The following is a 19,390-nucleotide window of genomic DNA, read 5'->3' as shown; positions in this document are numbered from 1 at the left end:
GTCATGTGGTATAGTATGGGCGTAGGGTTCACCCATCACATATGTTCATCTGTTCATGGAATCTCTCTCCGCAGGGAGTGCACGCGTGGCGGCTTCTGTAACTTCATGCATCTTAAACCAATCTCACGGGAACTGCGCAGAGAACTGTACGGCCGCCGCAGGAAGAAGTAAGTGCAGCCATGCTGGTCGTTGTGTTGGTGTACATGGAGGAGGCTCCTGTATCCACATTGATTGCTCATAGACAAGGGGCGGTCATTGGAAGAAGCCCCTCCTCCCTGTGCACAGACGTACAAGGGTGATGTAGTCGCATTGTTGAATATCGGCACGCTGGTGTTGCCTAAGTAACCACCCACCATGGACATCAGTTATAGTCTTTGTGGACTGATCTGGCAGTGTCCCGCAGTCAGTATCTACATAGTCCCGGGCTCCGGGGCCCCTCACCGTGATGGATTTTCAGTAAGAGGTATCGTCTCTTGGCTGATCTATGCCGAATCTAGGTGTGGCCTGCAGTCCTCTGGATGTCGGATCTGAACTCGGACAAGTTTTCTATCTGGAAGTTCTGGCTGGTGGTAGGTGGTCACATTCAGCTGGACTTGTTCTGTAATGTTGAAGACGATTTATAGCTTCTCCGATCCAGTTCTTCAGTTCTGAGTGTCAGGAAGATAACCCAACATTTGTATCCCCACAGGTAATACTGACGACCCAAATCCAATCACCATGGAAGGGCAGATGATTGTCCAAGAACAGGATGGGGGGGGGGTGACGGTTGAGGGAAACCCTCTTTAGTTCCGGTATCCCATCCTTGGTGTCTGGAAGATTCCCCAGTATTTATATTCCTATAGGGAGCACCTACTCCATCTAGTCACCTGATCGTATTGTCCTGGAACAGGATGGGAGGGGGGGGGGGGTGACAGTGAGGGGGACACCTTGTTCTAGGTCCATCATCCCATCCTTGGTATTGGGCGGATTATCCCGGTATTTATATCCTCATAGGGACCACCAACACTTTCATCCAGTCACCAGATCTTATTGTCCTAGAATAGGATGGGGGGGGTGACGTTTTTAGGGACACCTTGTTCTAGGTCCATCATCCCATCCTTGGTTTCGGGAAGATATCCCGGTATTTAGATCGCCACCGGTAGTACTGACACCCCAAATCTAATCTCCATGGAAAGGTAGATGATTGTCCTAGAACAGGATGGGGAGTGTGAAGGTGAGGGGAAAGACCTTGTTCTAGGTCACCAGATCTTCTTGTCCTAAAATAGGAAGGGGGTTGTGAAGGTTGAGTGACACCTTGTTCTAGGTCCATCATCCCATCCTTGGTATTGGGCGGATTATCTCGGTATTTATATCATCATAGGGAGCATCAACACTTTCATCCAGTCACCAGATCTTATTGTGCTAGAATAGTATAGGGGGTGTGATGGTTGAGGGACACCTTGTTTAGCTCCATCATCCTATCGTTGGTTTCGGGAAGATATCCTGGTATTTATATCCTCATAGGAAGCACCAACACTTTCATGCAGTCACCAGATCTTATTGTCCTAGAATAGTGTAGGGGGTATGATGGCTGAGGGACACCTTGTTCTAGGTCCATCATCCCATCCTTGGTGCTTCCTTTGAGGATGTAAATACCGGGGAATCCTCTCAACACCAAGGAGGTGATGATGGGCCTAGAACAAGATGTCCCTCAACCATCACACCCCCCATCCTATTCTAGGACAATAAGATTTGGTGACTGGATGAAGGTGTTGGTGCTTCCTATGAGGATATAAATACTGGGTTATCCTCTTGACACCAACACCTTCATCCTTGGTGTCGGGAGGATATCCTGGTATTTATATCCCTATAGGGATCACCAACTCCATCCAGTCACCAGCTCTTATTGTCCTAGAATAGGATGGGGGGGGTGTGAAGGTTGAGGGACATCTTGTTCTAGGTCCATCATCCCGTCCTTGGTGTAGAGAGGATATCCCGGTATTTATATTCTCATAGGGAGCACCAACTCCTTCATCCAGTCACCAGATCTTATTGTCCTAGAATAGGATGGGGGGTGTGAAGGTTGAGGGACATCTTGTTCTAGGTCCATCATCCCGTCCTTGGTGTAGAGAGGATATCCCGGTATTTATATTCTCATAGGGAGCACCATCTCCTTCATCCAGTCCACCAGATCTTATTGTCCTAGAATAGGATGGGGGCTGTGATGGTTGAGGGACACCTTGTTCTAGGTCCATCATCCCATCCTTGGAGTTTGGAAGATATCCAGTTATTTGTATCGACACCGGTAGTGTTGACACCCCAAATCTAATCTCCATGGAAAGGTAGATGATTGTCCTAGAACAGGATGGTGAGTGTGAAGGTGAGGGGAACACCTTGTTCTAGGTCCATCATCCCATCCTTGGTGTCGGGAAGATATCCCGTTATTTATATCCTCATAGGGAGCACCAACACCTTCATTCAGTCACCAGATCTTTTTGTCCTAGAATAGGATGGGGGGTGTGAAGGTTAGGTGACACCTTGTTTTAGGTCCATCATCCCATCCTTGGTGTCGGGAAGATATCCCGGTATTTCTATCCTCATAGGGAGCACCAACACCTTCATCCAGTCAACATCTTATGGACGTAGAACAGGACGGGGGGTATGACTGTGACGGGGACATCTTGTTCTAGGTCCATCATTCCATCTTTGGTGTCGGGAGGCTATCCCGGTATTTATATCCTCATAGGGAGCACCAACACCATCATCCAGTCACCATGGAAATGTAGATTTTAATGTCCTAGAACTGGGAGATGTGCACAAAAAAAAATGCGTATTATGGAAACCACCTACTTTCAACCTCTAAAATTGACGTCATGAACTTAGTCCTAGCAGTCTATGCTGGGCTTCCATGGTGAAAGGTCATACAATTTTACAGAGGGCACCCCCACTTGGCCGCGTGAACGGGTCGGGCGCCCCCACTTGGCCGCGTGAACGGGTCGGGCGCCCCCACTTGGCCGCGTGAACGGGTCGGGCGCCCCCACTTGGCCGCGTGAACGGGTCGGGCGCCCCCACTTGGCCGCGTGAACGGGTCGGGCGCCCCCACTTGGCCGCGTGAACGGGTCGGGCGCCCCCACTTGGCCGCGTGAACGGGTCGGGCGCCCCCACTTGGCCGCGTGAACGGGTCGGGCGCCCCCACTTGGCCGCGTGAACGGGTCGGGCGCCCCCACTTGGCCGCGTGAACGGGTCGGGCGCCCCCACTTGGCCGCGTGAACGGGTCGGGCGCCCCCACTTGGCCGCGTGAACGGGTCGGGCGCCCCCACTTGGCCGCGTGAACGGGTCGGGCGCCCCCACTTGGCCGTCTGATGAAATCTACCTGCTGAGATCTGAGAAGGATTGGTTGAATTTCCAGAGCAAGCTCCGAAAGCCCAACACGCTCAGGGTAAGGGAAGACCCAACAAGTTCACCAGCTTTCTGCTGCGGCCCGTCCACCACAGAATATGGTCGTTCACCTGGAGGAGAGAAGGCGAAGGCAGAAAAAAACTTAAGGAGCATTTATTTTCGGGAGGAAAGTCCTTGTCCAAGGCAGTGATCTTTGGTGGCACCCCCATTCCTCCCTGTGGAGGATCTCCTCACAGCAGCAGAATCTTCCATCAACAACCACATATCTGTAGAAGAGAGAACAATTCTGAGGGTCCGGTTCCAAAACGCCTCATTCTGACGTGAACCCCGATATGGAGAGAGGAGGCTCTTACGTTGCTTAACATGGATATGAGCATCAGGGCTGGGACAAGGGGTGGGCAGGAGGATCAGCCGCCCAGGGTGCAGCTCTAGGAGAGGTCTGACCTACCCGTTCTCCACCCCATCTGCCCTCAGCTGACACAAAAACACACCATACACGTGCAACCGCCTACTAGCCGCAAGAAAGCAAGCGATTGGCCATGCGGTGGCAGTGCAGTTGGACCTGTCCCGGTACTGCCGAGCTTTACCATCGTCATCCGACAAGGGGAGGTACATCTTGGTGTGACCACCATGAGACTGCGCTCACCATGAGACTGCGCTCACTTGGCTCATGAACTTTACACACTGCTGTTTCCCAGCTACAGGGATACTCGTGATTCCCTCCAGGGGCCCCACAACACCTCAGATCCCAACATGGTGAGGACTTCTCTGCTTGATTCCCTCCAGGGGCCCCACAACACCTCAGATCCCAACATGGTGAGGACTTCTCTGCTTGATGGCGGGTGGGTCTGCTTATGCAGTGTGGACATTCATTACTGTTCCTGATCCACCTGGGGGGGAGAACATGAAGGGTGGAAGGGCCCTGAGCCGGAGCCGAAGGGTGTGCTCAATGCTGCACACGACGAGTTCAGGGTGTTGGGGAAGATCTGTCATCCTTCAGTCAACCTTCACGAGGTGCATGAGCAACCTAGGGGGGAGAACATGAAGGGTGGAAGGGCCCTGAGCCGGAGCCGAAGGGTGTGCTCAATGCTTCCCTTCAGGGCTGCACACGACGAGTTCAGGGTGTTGGGGAAGATCTGTCATCCTTCAGTCATCCTTCAGTCATCCTTCAGTCATCCTTCAGTCATCCTTCAGTCATCCTTCAGTCATCCTTCAGTCATCCTTCAGTCATCCTTCAGTCATCCTTCAGTCATCCTTCAGTCATCCTTCAGTCATCCTTCAGTCATCCTTCAGTCATCCTTCAGTCATCCTTCAGTCATCCTTCACGAGGTGCATGAACCATCATCTCCTGGCTCTGAAAGGCTGCACGAGCAACCTAGAAGATACTGTCGGATCCCCTTATCCCGGATGTGAAGATCGCTATTCATGCAAACATGGGGGGTCTGTCTTGTACCACCTATGATGCCGTATCCCCAGGCTGGTCACCTTCCTGAGCCTGGGAGACCACCAACTCCTGACCTTGCTGAGGAATGGCCGCCAACCAATGTCAGGTGACCTCTCCATCTGTGCTAATGAAGACAATGGCGCTGCGCTCCCTGAATGGTATCTAAATACGACCCAGAAATATATACATTACCCCCATCATGCCTGAGGGTGAAACAAATATAAATGCCTAAGCACAATTTTGCAATGTTGACATGTGTTCGTAAGACCGTCCGTATCATCCCTACCACTTCGTACATCCAGGTGGATCATGCCGCGTTTTGTTCAGGACAAACTGGGCTTTCATTTGGTGGTAAATTGGTAACAAATATCTCCTGAATTTTTTTTAACCGCTTGCCGCCCTGCCACTGCGTATATACGTGTGCAGGGCGGCAGTGGAGCGCAAAACCACGTTTTAAAACACGCTCCCGACACATTCGCGGGTAGGGGGCGCGCGCGCTCCCGCCAACCCGCGGGTGATACGATTCGATCCAGGAGGGATCAATCATTAGATTTCAGCCAGTGATGTCCGGCTGAAATCACATGATCGGTCCCTGTCCTATCCTGTCCTGTGTTGACAGTTACACAGGACAGGATATGATGTCATTCTTCTCTGCCTGGACACATTCCGTTCCACACAGAGAAGACATCCAAACAGTGAGTAACACAGCACATACCCACAGTTAGAACACACCTAGGACACATTTAACCCCCTGATCGCCCCCCCCCCCCCCCCCCCGTTAACCCTCCACTGCCCTGTCACCAGTGTCACTGATCAGTGAAGCGATTTTTACTGATCAGTGTCGCTGGCGACTTCCGATAGTTAGCACCCCTCCCAGATAGCGCCAGTTTGCCCGCTAATACACCAGTAGTCCCATCTAACCCCCTGATCGCCCCCCCCCCCCCCCCCTCCAGTTAACCCCTTCACTGCCCTTTCACCACTGTCACTGATCAGTGAACCGATTTTTACTGATCACTGTATCAGTGTCGCTGGCGACTTCCGATCGTGTTAGCGCCCCTCCCAGATAGCGCCAGTTTGCCCGCTAATGCACGGGATTTTTTTTTACCAAAAACATGGAGAAGAATACATTTTGGCTTAAATTTATGACTAGCTTTGAGTTTACGATATATTTTTTATAGCTGAAAGTAGAAAATATTTTTTTTTTTTCAAAATTTTCGTGGTTTTTTTGTTTATAGCGCAAAAAATAAAAAGCGCACAGGTGATCAAATACCACCAAAAGAAAGCTCTATTTGTGTGAAAAAAAGGACGTAAATTTCGTTTGGGTGCAGCATTGCGTGACCGCGCAATCATCATTTGAATTAGTGCAGCGCCAAACGGCAAAAAAAGGCGTGGTCATTAAGGGGGGTAAATCCTCAGGAGCTCAAGTGGTTAATTATCAATGAAAAATGGCCCAAAATAGTAAAAAAAAAATCTTTTTTTTTTAATTTTAGCCGTGTTTCTTGTTACCGTAACCGACCGCCACAGAACGACCCAAAATACATTCTCCAAGGGGTGTAGATCCGTTCTCCTCCTGCGAATGCCTTTTATGAAGGGGTGTAGATCAGTTCTCCTCCTGCGAATGCCTTTTATGAAGCGGTGTAGATCAGTTCTCCTCCTGCGAATGCCTTTTATGAAGGGGTGTAGATCAGTTCTCCTCCTGCGAACGCCTTTTATGAAGGGGTGTGGATCAGTTCTCCTCCTGCGAATGCCTTTTATGAAGGGGTGTAGATCAGTTCTCCTCCTGCGAATGCCTTTTATGAAGGGGTGTGGATCAGTTCTCCTCCTGCGAATGCCTTTTATGAAGGGGTGTAGATCAGTTCTCCTCCTGCGAATGCCTTTTATGAAGGGGTGTAGATCAGTTCTCCTCCTGCGAATGCCTTTTATGAAGGTGTGTAGATCAGTTCTCCTCCTGCGAATGCCTTTTATGAAGGGGTGTGGATCAGTTCTCCTCCTGCGAATGCCTTTTATGAAGGTGTGTAGATCAGTTCTCCTCCTGCGAATGCCTTTTATGAAGGGGTGTAGATCAGTTCTCCTCCTGCGAATGCCTTTTATGAAGGGGTGTAGATCAGTTCTCCTCCTGCGAATGCCTTTTATGAAGGGGTGTAGATCAGTTCTCCTCCTGCGAATGCCTTTTATGAAGCGGTGTAGATCAGTTCTCCTCCTGCGAATGCCTTTTATGAAGGGGTGTAGATCAGTTCTCCTCCTGCGAACGCCTTTTATGAAGGGGTGTAGATCAGTTCTCCTCCTGCGAATGCCTTTTATGAAGCGGTGTAGATCAGTTCTCCTCCTGCGAATGCCTTTTATGAAGGGGTGTAGATCAGTTCTCCTCCTGCGAATGCCTTTTATGAAGGGGTGTAGATCAGTTCTCCTCCTGCGAACGCCTTTTATGAAGGGGTGTAGATCAGTTCTCCTCCTGCGAATGCCTTTTATGAAGCGGTGTAGATCAGTTCTCCTCCTGCGAATGCCTTTTATGAAGGGGTGTAGATCAGTTCTCCTCCTGCGAATGCCTTTTATGAAGGGGTGTAGATCAGTTCTCCTCCTGCGAACGCCTTTTATGAAGGGGTGTAGATCAGTTCTCCTCCTGCGAATGCCTTTTATGAAGGGGTGTAGATCAGTTCTCCTCCTGCGAATGCCTTTTATGAAGGGGTGTAGATCAGTTCTCCTCCTGCGAATGCCTTTTATGAAGCGGTGTAGATCAGTTCTCCTCCTGCGAATGCCTTTTATGAAGGGGTGTAGATCAGTTCTCCTCCTGCGAATGCCTTTTATGAAGGGGTGTAGATCAGTTCTCCTCCTGCGAACGCCTTTTATGAAGGGGTGTAGATCAGTTCTCCTCCTGCGAATGCCTTTATGAAGGGGTGTAGATCAGTTCTCCTCCTGCGAATGCCTTTATGAAGGGGTGTAGATCAGTTCTCCTCCTGCGAATGCCTTTTATGAAGGGGTGTAGATCAGTTCTCCGAATGAAGGGAGAGCGATCTGCAAACGCTGGAAAACGTCTGATTTTACTACAATGTTGCGAGATGACAGATCGGTTTACTACGCGGAGGAAATGATCGCGGCTTAGTTTGTGGTTCCTCCAGCTCTGGGCCGGTGAATCTGGCGGGAGAACACGGATCCCCAGTGAAGGGCTGACATGGCTGATCTCCTGAGCGTCATAAACTGACCAGAGAGTGTCTGAGATCCTCGGAATGGCGTCTATTCTCTGCCATGAACGGACACCAATGCCGGGAGTTCAAGAGATGCAATGTACCTCTCCTCCATTCATAGAGGAAAAAAACAAGGGGGCGGGGCTGCACAGTGACTGATCACTGCGATAGCCAATCAGAGGCCATCACCGATCATGTGACCTGGAGTCCCGGGTCCTGATCATTAGAACGGGCCCCGGGGCTCTCAGTGACACCGCGGTCTCTGTGCTGGGGGTGCGCAGTGCGGCGCTCTCCCGGCACAAAGACAAGTGCGCACATATGCGGCCCCGCGGATAACGCCCAGTTCTGTGAGGACACACATGTGTGACGTCGGCATCGAGGGGTTAAACCAATAATCTGCATATAGACATAACATGTGATACTTGGATCAGTAAACATACGTGTAGACAGAAAACATCACATGATGACATGAAGTGAAAACTAAACCTGCGTCCCCAAAAATGGAAAAACGGTGACTTGTGTCAGGAGTGACGTGACAGATGATTGGAAGTGTAACAGGAAGGCTGCGTTCACACGAGCGTTGTGCGCGGGCGGCAGAGAGGCGTTTGTAGTGTTTTTACCGCTTCCCAAACGCCTCTGCCAACCCTGCACATTGCAGCACACGGTGCTGTTCTAACGGGAGCGTTTGCGTCGCGGCAAAACGGACGCCTCTGGTCGAGTCGGGAGGCGTTGAAGCCTATTGTCGTCTGTGGTGCGGCTCGCAGCGAAAGGAGGCGAAACTCGGCCAACTTTCCTTTGTGTACTTCTCCGACACGGGTCAGCCATGTCAGTACATCAGAGGGTCCCCTACAGCATGCTGACCCGTGTCGGAGAAGCTGGGATATCTGGATGGGTCATTCTCCGTCCTGCTTGTAAAGGGGATACCACCATCACTGTGTAACCCGAATCATGGATGTGGATGGGTCATTCTCAGTGCTGCTTGTAAAGGGGATACCACCATCACTGTGTAACCCGAATCATGGATGTGGATGGGTCATTCTCCGTCCTGCTTGTAAAGGGGATACCACCATCACTGTGTAACCCGAATCATTGATGTGGATGGGTCATTCTCAGTGCTGCATGTAAAGGGGGATACCACCATCACTGTGTAACCCGAATCATTGATGTGGACGGGTCATTCTCAGTGCTGCATGTAAAGGGGGATACCACCATCACTGTGTAACCCGAATCATTGATGTGGATGGGTCGTATTAATATACCTGAAGGCTCATTGGCCCTTTGGGTCGCTGCGATAAGGTGAGGGGGCAATCCAGCCGTTGGAGGATCCCGATTTTTTTCACTCCCCACCAATATATGTGGTCCCTGGTTTGTAGAGGGCACAGGGGGACCGTCTTCACCAATATATGTGGTCCCTGGTGTGTAGAGGGCACAGGGGGGCCGTCTTCACCAATATATGGGGGTCCCTGGTCTGTAGAGGGCACAGGGGGACCGTCTTCACCAATATATGTGGTCCCTGGTTTGTAGAGGGCGAAGGGGGACCGTCTTCACCAATATATGTGGTCCCTGGTTTGTAGAGGGCACAGGGGGACCGTTTTCACCAATATATGGGGGTCCCTGGTGTGTAGAGGACACAGGGGGACCGTCTTCACCAATATATGGGGGTCCCTGGTGTGTAGAGGGCACAGGGGGACCGTCTTCACCAATATATGTGGTCCCTGGTGTGTAGAGGGCACAGGGGGACCGTCTTCACCAATATATGGGGGTCCCTGGTTTGTAGAGGGCACAGGGGGACCGTCTTCACCAATATATGGGGGTCCCTGGTGTGTAGAGGGCACAGGGGGACCGTCTTCACCAATATATGTGGTCCCTGGTTTGTAGAGGACACAGGGGGACCGTCTTCACCAATATATGTGGTCCCTGGTGTGTAGAGGACACAGGGGGACCGTCTTCACCAATATATGGGGGTCCCCGGTGTGTAGAGGGCACAGGGGGACCGTCTTCACCAATATATGGGGGGTCCCTGGTGTGTAGAGGGCGAAGGGGGACCGTCTTCACCAATATATGGGGGTCCCTGGTTTGTAGAGGGCGAAGGGGGACCGTCTTCACCAATATATGGGGGTCCCTGGTGTGTAGAGGGCACAGGGGGACCGTCTTCACCAATATATGGGGGGTCCCTGGTGTGTAGAGGGCGAAGGGGGACCGTCTTCACCAATATATGGGGGTCCCTGGTTTGTAGAGGGCGAAGGGGGACCGTCTTCACCAATATATGGGGGTCCCTGGTTTGTAGAGGACACAGGGGGACCGTCTTCACCAATATATGTGGTCCCTGGTGTGTAGAGGGCGAAGGGGGACCGTCTTCACCAATATATGGGGGTCCCTGGTGTGTAGAGGGCACAGGGGGACCGTCTTCACCAATATATGGGGGTCCCTGGTGTGTAGAGGGCACAGGGGGACCGTCTTCACCAATATATGGGGGTCCCTGGTTTGTAGAGGGCACAGGGGGACCGTCTTCACCAACATATGGGGGTCCCTGGTTTGTAGAGGACACAGGGGGACCGTCTTCACCAATATATGGGGGTCCCTGGTTTGTAGAGGGCACAGGGGGACCGTCTTCACCAATATATGGGGGTCCCTGGTGTGTAGAGGGCACAGGGGGACCGTCTTCACCAATATATGTGGTCCCTGGTGTGTAGAGGGCACAGGGGGACCGTCTTCACCAATATATGTGGTCCCTGGTTTGTAGAGGGCGAAGGGGGACAGTCTTCACCAATATATGGGGGGTCCCTGGTGTGTAGAGGGCACAGGGGGACCGTCTTCACCAATATATGGGGTCCCTGGTGTGTAGAGGGCACAGGGGGACCGTCTTCACCAATATATGGGGGTCCCTGGTGTGTAGAGGGCACAGGGGGACCGTCTTCACCAATATATGTGGTCCCTGGTTTGTAGAGGGCACAGGGGGACCGTCTTCACCAATATATGGGGGTCCCTGGTCTGTAGAGGGCACAGGGGGACCGTCTTCACCAATATATGGGGGTCCCTGGTGTGTAGAGGACACAGGGGGACCGTCTTCACCAATATATGGGGGTCCCTGGTGTGTAGAGGGCACAGGGGGACCGTCTTCACCAATATATGGGGGTCCCTGGTGTGTAGAGGGCACAGGGGGACCGTCTTCACCAATATATGTGGTCCCTGGTGTGTAGAGGGCACAGGGGGACCGTCTTCACCAATATATCGGGGTCCCTGGTTTGTAGAGGGCACAGGGGGACCGTCTTCACCAATATATGTGGTCCCTGGTGTGTAGAGGGCACAAGGGGACCGTCTTCACCAATATATGGGGGTCCCTGGTTTGTAGAGGGCACAGGGGGACCGTCTTCACCAATATATGGGGGTCCCTGGTGTGTAGAGGGCACAGGGGGACCGTCTTCACCAATATATGGGGGTCCCTGGTTTGTAGAGGGCACAGGGGGACCGTCTTCACCAATATATGGGGGTCCCTGGTTTGTAGAGGGCACAGGGGGACCGTCTTCACCAATATATGGGGGTCCCTGGTTTGTAGAGGACACAGGGGGACCGTCTTCACCAATATATGGGGGTCCCTGGTTTGTAGAGGACACAGGGGGATCGTCTTCACCAATATATGGGGGTCCCTGGTTTGTAGAGGACACAGGGGGACCGTCTTCACCAATATATGGGGGTCCCTGGTGTGTAGAGGGCACAGGGGGACCGTCTTCACCAATATATGGGGGTCCCTGGTGTGTAGAGGGCACAGGGGGACCGTCTTCACCAATATATGTGGTCCCTGGTGTGTAGAGGGCACAGGGGGACCGTCTTCACCAATATATGGGGGTCCCTGGTTTGTAGAGGGCACAGGGGGACCGTCTTCACCAATATATGTGGTCCCTGGTTTGTAGAGGGCACAGGGGGACCGTCTTCACCAATATATGGGGGTCCCTGGTGTGTAGAGGACACAGGGGGACCGTCTTCACCAATATATGTGGTCCCTGGTGTGTAGAGGGCACAGGGGGACCGTCTTCACCAATATATGGGGGTCCCTGGTGTGTAGAGGACACAGGGGGACCGTCTTCACCAATATATGGGGGTCCCCGGTGTGTAGAGGGCACAGGGGGACCGTCTTCACCAATATATGGGGGGTCCCTGGTTTGTAGAGGGCACAGGGGGACCGTCTTCACCAATATATGGGGGTCCCTGGTTTGTAGAGGGCACAGGGGGACCGTCTTCACCAATATATGGGGGGTCCCTGGTCTGTAGAGGGCACAGGGGGACCGTCTTCACCAATATATGGGGGGTCCCTGGTTTGTAGAGGGCACAGGGGGACCGTCTTCACCAATATATGGGGGTCCCTGGTTTGTAGAGGACACAGGGGGACCGTCTTCACCAATATATGGGGGTCCCTGGTTTGTAGAGGACACAGGGGGACCGTCTTCACCAATATATGGGGGTCCCTGGTTTGTAGAGGACACAGGGGGACCGTCTTCACCAATATATGGGGGTCCCTGGTGTGTAGAGGGCACAGGGGGACCGTCTTCACCAATATATGGGGGGTCCCTGGTTTGTAGAGGGCACAGGGGGACCGTCTTCACCAATATATGGGGGTCCCTGGTTTGTAGAGGGCACAGGGGGACCGTCTTCACCAATATATGGGGGTCCCTGGTTTGTAGAGGGCACAGGGGGACCGTCTTCACCAATATATGGGGGTCCCTGGTGTGTAGAGGGCACAGGGGGACCGTCTTCACCAATATATGGGGGGTCCCTGGTGTGTAGAGGGCACAGGGGGACCGTCTTCACCAATACATGGGGGTCCCTGGTTTGTAGAGGGCACAGGGGGACCGTCTTCACCAATATATGGGGGTCCCTGGTTTGTAGAGGGCACAGGGGGACCGTCTTCACCAATATATGGGGGTCCCTGGTGTGTAGAGGGCACAGGGGGACCGTCTTCACCAATATATGGGGGTCCCTGGTGTGTAGAGGGCACAGGGGGACCGTCTTCACCAATATATGGGGGTCCCTGGTTTGTAGAGGGCACAGGGGGACCGTCTTCACCAATATATGGGGGTCCCTGGTTTGTAGAGGGCACAGGGGGACCGTCTTCACCAATATATGGGGGTCCCTGGTTTGTAGAGGGCACAGGGGGACCGTCTTCACCAATATATGGGGGTCCCTGGTGTGTAGAGGGCACAGGGGGACCGTCTTCACCAATATATGGGGGTCCCTGGTGTGTAGAGGGCACAGGGGGACCGTCTTCACTAATATATGGGGGTCCCTGGTTTGTAGAGGGCACAGGGGGACCGTCTTCACCAATATATGTGGTCCCTGGTTTGTAGAGGGCACAGGGGGGACCGTCTTCACCAATATATGTGGTCCCTGGTCTGTAGAGGGCACAGGGGGACCGTCTTCACCAATATATGGGGGTCCCTGGTGTGTAGAGGACACAGGGGGACCGTCTTCACCAATATATGGGGGTCCCCGGTGTGTAGAGGGCACAGGGGGACCGTCTTCACCAATGTATGGGGGGTCCCTGGTTTGTAGAGGGCACAGGGGGACCGTCTTCACCAATATATGGGGGTCCCTGGTTTGTAGAGGGCACAGGGGGACCGTCTTCACCAATATATGGGGGGTCCCTGGTCTGTAGAGGGCACAGGGGGACCGTCTTCACCAATATATGGGGGGTCCCTGGTTTGTAGAGGGCACAGGGGGACCGTCTTCACCAATATATGGGGGTCCCTGGTTTGTAGAGGGCACAGGGGGACCGTCTTCACCAATATATGGGGGGTCCCTGGTCTGTAGAGGGCACAGGGGGACCGTCTTCACCAATATATGGGGGGTCCCTGGTTTGTAGAGGGCACAGGGGGACCGTCTTCACCAATATATGGGGGTCCCTGGTTTGTAGAGGGCACAGGGGGACCGTCTTCACCAATATATGGGGGGTCCCTGGTTTGTAGAGGGCACAGGGGGACCGTCTTCACCAATATATGGGGGTCCCTGGTCTGTAGAGGACACAGGGGGACCGTCTTCACCAATATATGGGGGGTCCCTGGTGTGTAGAGGGCACAGGGGGACCGTCTTCACCAATATATGGGGGGTCCCTGGTGTGTAGAGGGCACAGGGGGACCGTCTTCACCAATATATGGGGGTCCCTGGTCTGTAGAGGGCACAGGGGGACCGTCTTCACCAATATATGGGGGGTCCCTGGTTTGTAGAGGACACAGGGGGACGTTTCCACCATTATATAGGGATGATTTAGTGGCCCCAGTGTCAGCCAGACGCGCTCTTCTCTGTCGGTGATAACTCTGTATTCTGTGGTCACACCTATTGGTCCCAGTCAGGGAGCGTATCACCAGCTAGACGATTGGTTGCCATTTATTTATTTCAGGTACTTCTATAGCGCCGTCAATGTACACAGCGCTTTACATATATATTGTACATTCACATCAGGCCCCGCCCCCGAGGAGCGTACAATCTAAGGTCCCTAACTCACATTCATACATACACATACTAGGGATAATTTAGACCGGAGCCAATTCACCTACCAGCATGTCTTTGGAATGTGGGAGGAAACTGGAGTACCCGGAGGAAACCCACGCAGGCACAGGGAGAACATGCAAACTCCAGGCAGGTGGTGCCAATGCTGGGATTCGAACCAACAACCCGAGTACTGCCAGGCTGGAGTGCTGACCACTCAGCCGCCGTGCTGCCCGTTCATCACATGGATGTGTTAGGAGGTCACGTGGGTTTCATAGGATTTTGCTCTCAGGACTCCTCCTGACATTCACATTCATTGGGCGTTATTGTTACACTTTCTATTGAGGCGCCAATCATCTGTCACTCCTGACCCAAGTCACCGTTTTTCCCTGTTTTTGGGGACGCATGTTTAGTTTTCACTTCTTCATGTCATCATGTGATGTTGTCCACACACGTATGTTTACTGATCCAAGTATCACATGTTATGTCTATATGCAGATTATTGGGTCATGTATATATTTCTGGGTCGTATTTAGTGCATTTAGATACCATTTAGGGAGCGCAGCGCCATTCTCTTCATTCATCGGTCAGGTGATGGTCGCTCCCTACATATATCTCTGTTTAGTACATCATTTGTGTATTTTGAGTAGTTTGGTTGACCTATTATGACCTCTTCATCATTTGTGCTGGAGTGATCATCGCCCTCTACCCCCGGCAACCCCCCCCCCCCCCCACCCCCCCCGATGCCCTTTCTCATCAGTCTCCTGAATGACCAATCTCTGGTGACCTCTCCATTGTTTATACTGGATTCATCATTACCCTCTACCCCCAAGCAGCCCCCCCAGACCCTCTCTTACCAGTTTCCTGAAGGACCAATCTCTGGTGACCTCTCTTCATTGTTCATGTTGGAGCAAGTATTGCCCTTCACCCCGCTACCGAGACCCTTCCTCATCCGTCTCCTGAATGACCAATCTCTGGTGACCTCCATTCATGTTGGAGCGAGTATTGCCCTTCACCCCGCTACCGAGACCCTTCCTCATCCGTCTCCTGAATGACCAATCTCTGGTGACCTCCATTCATGTTGGAGCGAGTATTGCCCTTCACCCCGCTACCGAGACCCTTCCTTATCCATCTCCTGAATGACCAATCTCTGGTGACCTCTTCATTCATGTTGGAGCGAGTATTGCCCTTCACCCCGCTACCGAGACCCTTCCTCATCCGTCTCCTGAATGACCAATCTCTGGTGACCTCCATTCATGTTGGAGCGAGTATTGCCCTTCACCCCGCTACCGAGACCCTTCCTCATCCGTCTCCTGAATGACCAATCTCTGGTGACCTCTCTTCATTCATGTTGGAGCGAGTATTGCCCTTCACCCCGCTACCGAGACCCTTCCTCATCCATCTCCTGAATGACCAATCTCTGGTGACCTCTCTACATTATTCATGTTGGAGCAAGTATTGCCCTTTACCCCCTGAGACCGAGACCCTTCCTTATCCATCTCCTTAATGACCAATCTCTGGTGACCTCTTCATTATTCATGTTGGAGCGAGTATTGCCCTTCACCCTGCTACCGTGACCCTTCCTCATCCGTCTCCTGAATGACCAATCTCTGGTGACCTCTCTTCATTATTCATGTTGGAGCGAGTATTGCCCTTTACCCCCTGAGACCGAGACCCTTCCTTATCCATCTCCTTAATGACCAATCTCTGGTGACCTCTCCATTGTTTATGCTGGATTCATCATTGCCCTCTACCCCCAAGTAACCCCAGACCCTTTCTTACCTGTTTCCTAAACGACCAATCTCAGGTGACCTCTATTTTTCATGTTGGCGCAAGTATTTCCCTCTACCCCTGGGTTATCCCCCAGCACCACCTCTTTTCATTGTTCATACTGGAGTGATCATTGCCCTCTACCCCCCCCCCCCCCTTCCCCCCCTAGACCCTTCCTTACCTGTTTCCTGAATGACCAATCTCTGGTGACCTCTCTACATTGTTCATGTTGGAGCGAGTATTGCCCTTTACCCCGCTACCGAGACCCTTCCTCATCCGTCTCCTGAATGACCAATCTCTGGTGACCTCTCTACATTGTTCATGTTGGAGCGAGTATTGCCCTTTACCCCGCTACCGAGACCCTTCCTCATCCGTCTCCTGAATGACCAATCTCTGGTGACCTCTCTACATTGTTCATGTTGGAGCGAGTATTGCCCTTTACCCCCTGAGACCGAGACCCTTCTTCATCCGTCTCCTGAATGACCAATCTCAGGTTGACCTCTCCATTGATTATGCTGGAGTGATCATTGCCCTCTACCCCCGGGCCACCCACCCCGAGACCCTTTCTTACCCATTTCCTTAATGACCAATCTCAAGTGACCTCTCAATTCATGTTGGAGCAAGCATTGCTCTTTACCCCCTGAGACCGAGACCCTTCCTTATCCATCTCCTTAATGACCAATCTCAGGTGACCTCTCTGCATTGTTTATGCTGAAGTGATCATTGCCCTCTACCCCCGGGCAACCCCCTTTGAGACCCTTCCTTATCCATCTCCTGAATGACCAATCTCAGGTGACCTCTCTTCTCCTTGATGTCATCACTTTTGAGTCGCTAAAGAAGAACCTCACTAAGCTAATGCAGTAAAAAGGTGACAACATCTAGTAAAGGCCATTGATCAGACCTTGTACCACCAACGCCATCCCAGGAGATGGCTTCACAGACTTGGACACACAAGAAGGGTTCCCCTCTAAGACCTATTGGATCGGCTGGTTCGTCAACATTACAGGACAGTAAAATGTGACCACCTACTACTAGCTCTACCATGACCTGGGTGAACGAGGACCTTCAAACATCTCTACGTTTCCTTCTGGAGAGATTTCTGGTTTCCAAGCCCATGAGGCTTTAGTAGAACCAGGTCCTCTCCATTGCCTGTTTGTAATGTGATGTGAATGTACTTCCTGACAGGCATCAATCTCGTTCCAGGTCACGAGAGCGACGATCCCGTTCCAGAGACCGTGGCCGAGGAGGTCGGGAAAGAGATCGACGGAGGTCAAGGGAACGCGAGAGATCGGGCCGTTTCTGAGGAAGAACATTTTAATTCCGTGTTGTGGATGGACGTGGAAGTTTCTGAATGGAGAGGGTGCTCGGCACTCAGACATGGGGAAGGGGGGGAGGGCTTTTTCATTGTATTTTTTTTTATGCTGGGATTCCAATTAAACATTTGTAGTGATGGAGTAATAGCCTTGCTTCCTGGTGTGACATTTCTAAGAACATAGTCCTGCCTCCATCTTGTACCCGATGTCAGATGAGATTTGTTTGGTCCTTGTCCCATACGTGATGTCATATATGTATGATTGTAGTCCTGTCCTCATCCTCTGTACCCGACGTCAGACCCCAGTTCTATCCTCACCCTGTACCTGATGTCAGACCCTACTCCTGTCCTCATCCCCCCCGACGTCAGACCCCAGTCCTGTCCCCATCCCCCCCGTACCTGACGACAGACCCCAGTCCTGTCCTCATCCCCGATGTCAGACCCCAGTCCTGTCCTCATCCCCCCCTGTACCCGATGTCAGACCCTGGTCCTGTCCTCGCCCCCCCCCCCCATCCCCGATGTCAGGCCCCGGTCCTGTCCTCATCCCCGATGTCAAGCCCCGGTCCTGTCCTCATCCCCGATGTCAGGCCCCGGTCCTGTCCTCATCCCCGATGTCAGGCCCCGGTCCTGTCCTCATCCCCGATGTCAGGCCCCGGTCCTGTCCTCATCCCCGATGTCAGGCCCCGGTCCTGTCCTCATCCCCGATGTCAGGCCCCGGTCCTGTCCTCATCCCCGATGTCAGGCCCCGGTCCTGTCCTCATCCCCGATGTCAGGCCCCGGTCCTGTCCTCATCCCCGATGTCAGGCCCCGGTCCTGTCCTCATCCCCGATGTCAGGCCCCGGTCCTGTCCTCATCCCCGATGTCAGGCCCCGGTCCTGTCCTCATCCCCGATGTCAGGCCCCGGTCCTGTCCTCATCCCCGATGTCAGGCCCCGGTCCTGTCCTCATCCCCGATGTCAGGCCCCGGTCCTGTCCTCATCCCCGATGTCAGGCCCCGGTCCTGTCCTCATCCCCGATGTCAGGCCCCGGTCCTGTCCTCATCCCCGATGTCAGGCCCCGGTCCTGTCCTCATCCCCCCCGTAACCCGATGTCAGACCCTATTCCTGTGTTCGTTCCCTCCCCCGTAACCCGATGTCAGACCCTATTCCTGTGTTCGTTCCCTCCCCCCCGTAACCCGATGTCAGACCCTATTCCTGTGTTCGTTCCCTCCCCCCCGTAACCCGGTCAGACCCTATTCCTGTGTTCGTTCCCTCCCCCCCCGTAACCCGATGTCAGACCCTAGTCCTGTGTTCATTCCCTCCCCCCCCGTAACCCGATGTCAGACCCTAGTCCTGTGTTCATTCCCTCCCCCCCCGTAACCCGATGTCAGACCCTAGTCCTGTGTTCATTCCCTCCCCCCCCGTAACCCGATGTCAGACCCTAGTCCTGTGTTCATTCCCTCCCCCCCGTAACCCGATGTCAGACCCTAGTCCTGTCCTCAGTCCCATACCTGAATTACAAAATGGAAAGCTAATGACCACCTGCGGGTACGTGTGTTTGGGGGGGATCTTTAGTTCTGTCATTGAAGGACACAGCTTAATTCATCCTGGGCGTTTTTGATGACGCCACCTATAGGAGGTTGCTAGGTGCAACTAAAATTAAAACCGCATCTGCTGATCTTCTGCAAATGTTCGTGTGGGGAAATCAGCTTTATATCTTGACCTATTAAGTTTCAGTGTCGTCTCCATGAGTAGGACATTAGGTACAAACAAAAAGCAGCCCATGCTGAATGCTGAACCCCCATCTATAACACACAGCTCAGTTTTTGGCTAGCACCGAGTCAGGA

General features: G+C 52.8%; 1 long non-coding RNA gene across 1 annotated transcript; it reads left to right on the top strand.

The window, feature by feature from the left end:
* The first annotated feature begins 72 nt into the window (after positions 1-72).
* Positions 73-17,714, top strand: LOC149428584 (uncharacterized). The gene is made up of 2 exons (XR_016310713.1): positions 73-167; positions 17,458-17,714. It is a non-coding gene; the product is annotated as an uncharacterized LOC149428584 (long non-coding RNA).
* Positions 17,715-19,390: the final 1,676 nt, after the last annotated feature.

Source organism: Staurois parvus, unplaced genomic scaffold, assembly GCF_062004578.1.
Source record: "Staurois parvus isolate SC_StPar_1 unplaced genomic scaffold, SC_StPar_1.0 ptg003114l, whole genome shotgun sequence".
Lineage (NCBI taxonomy): Eukaryota > Metazoa > Chordata > Amphibia > Anura > Ranidae > Staurois > Staurois parvus.
The sequence above is the reverse complement of the archived record's forward strand: the minus strand, read 5'-3'. Positions and strand labels throughout refer to the sequence as shown.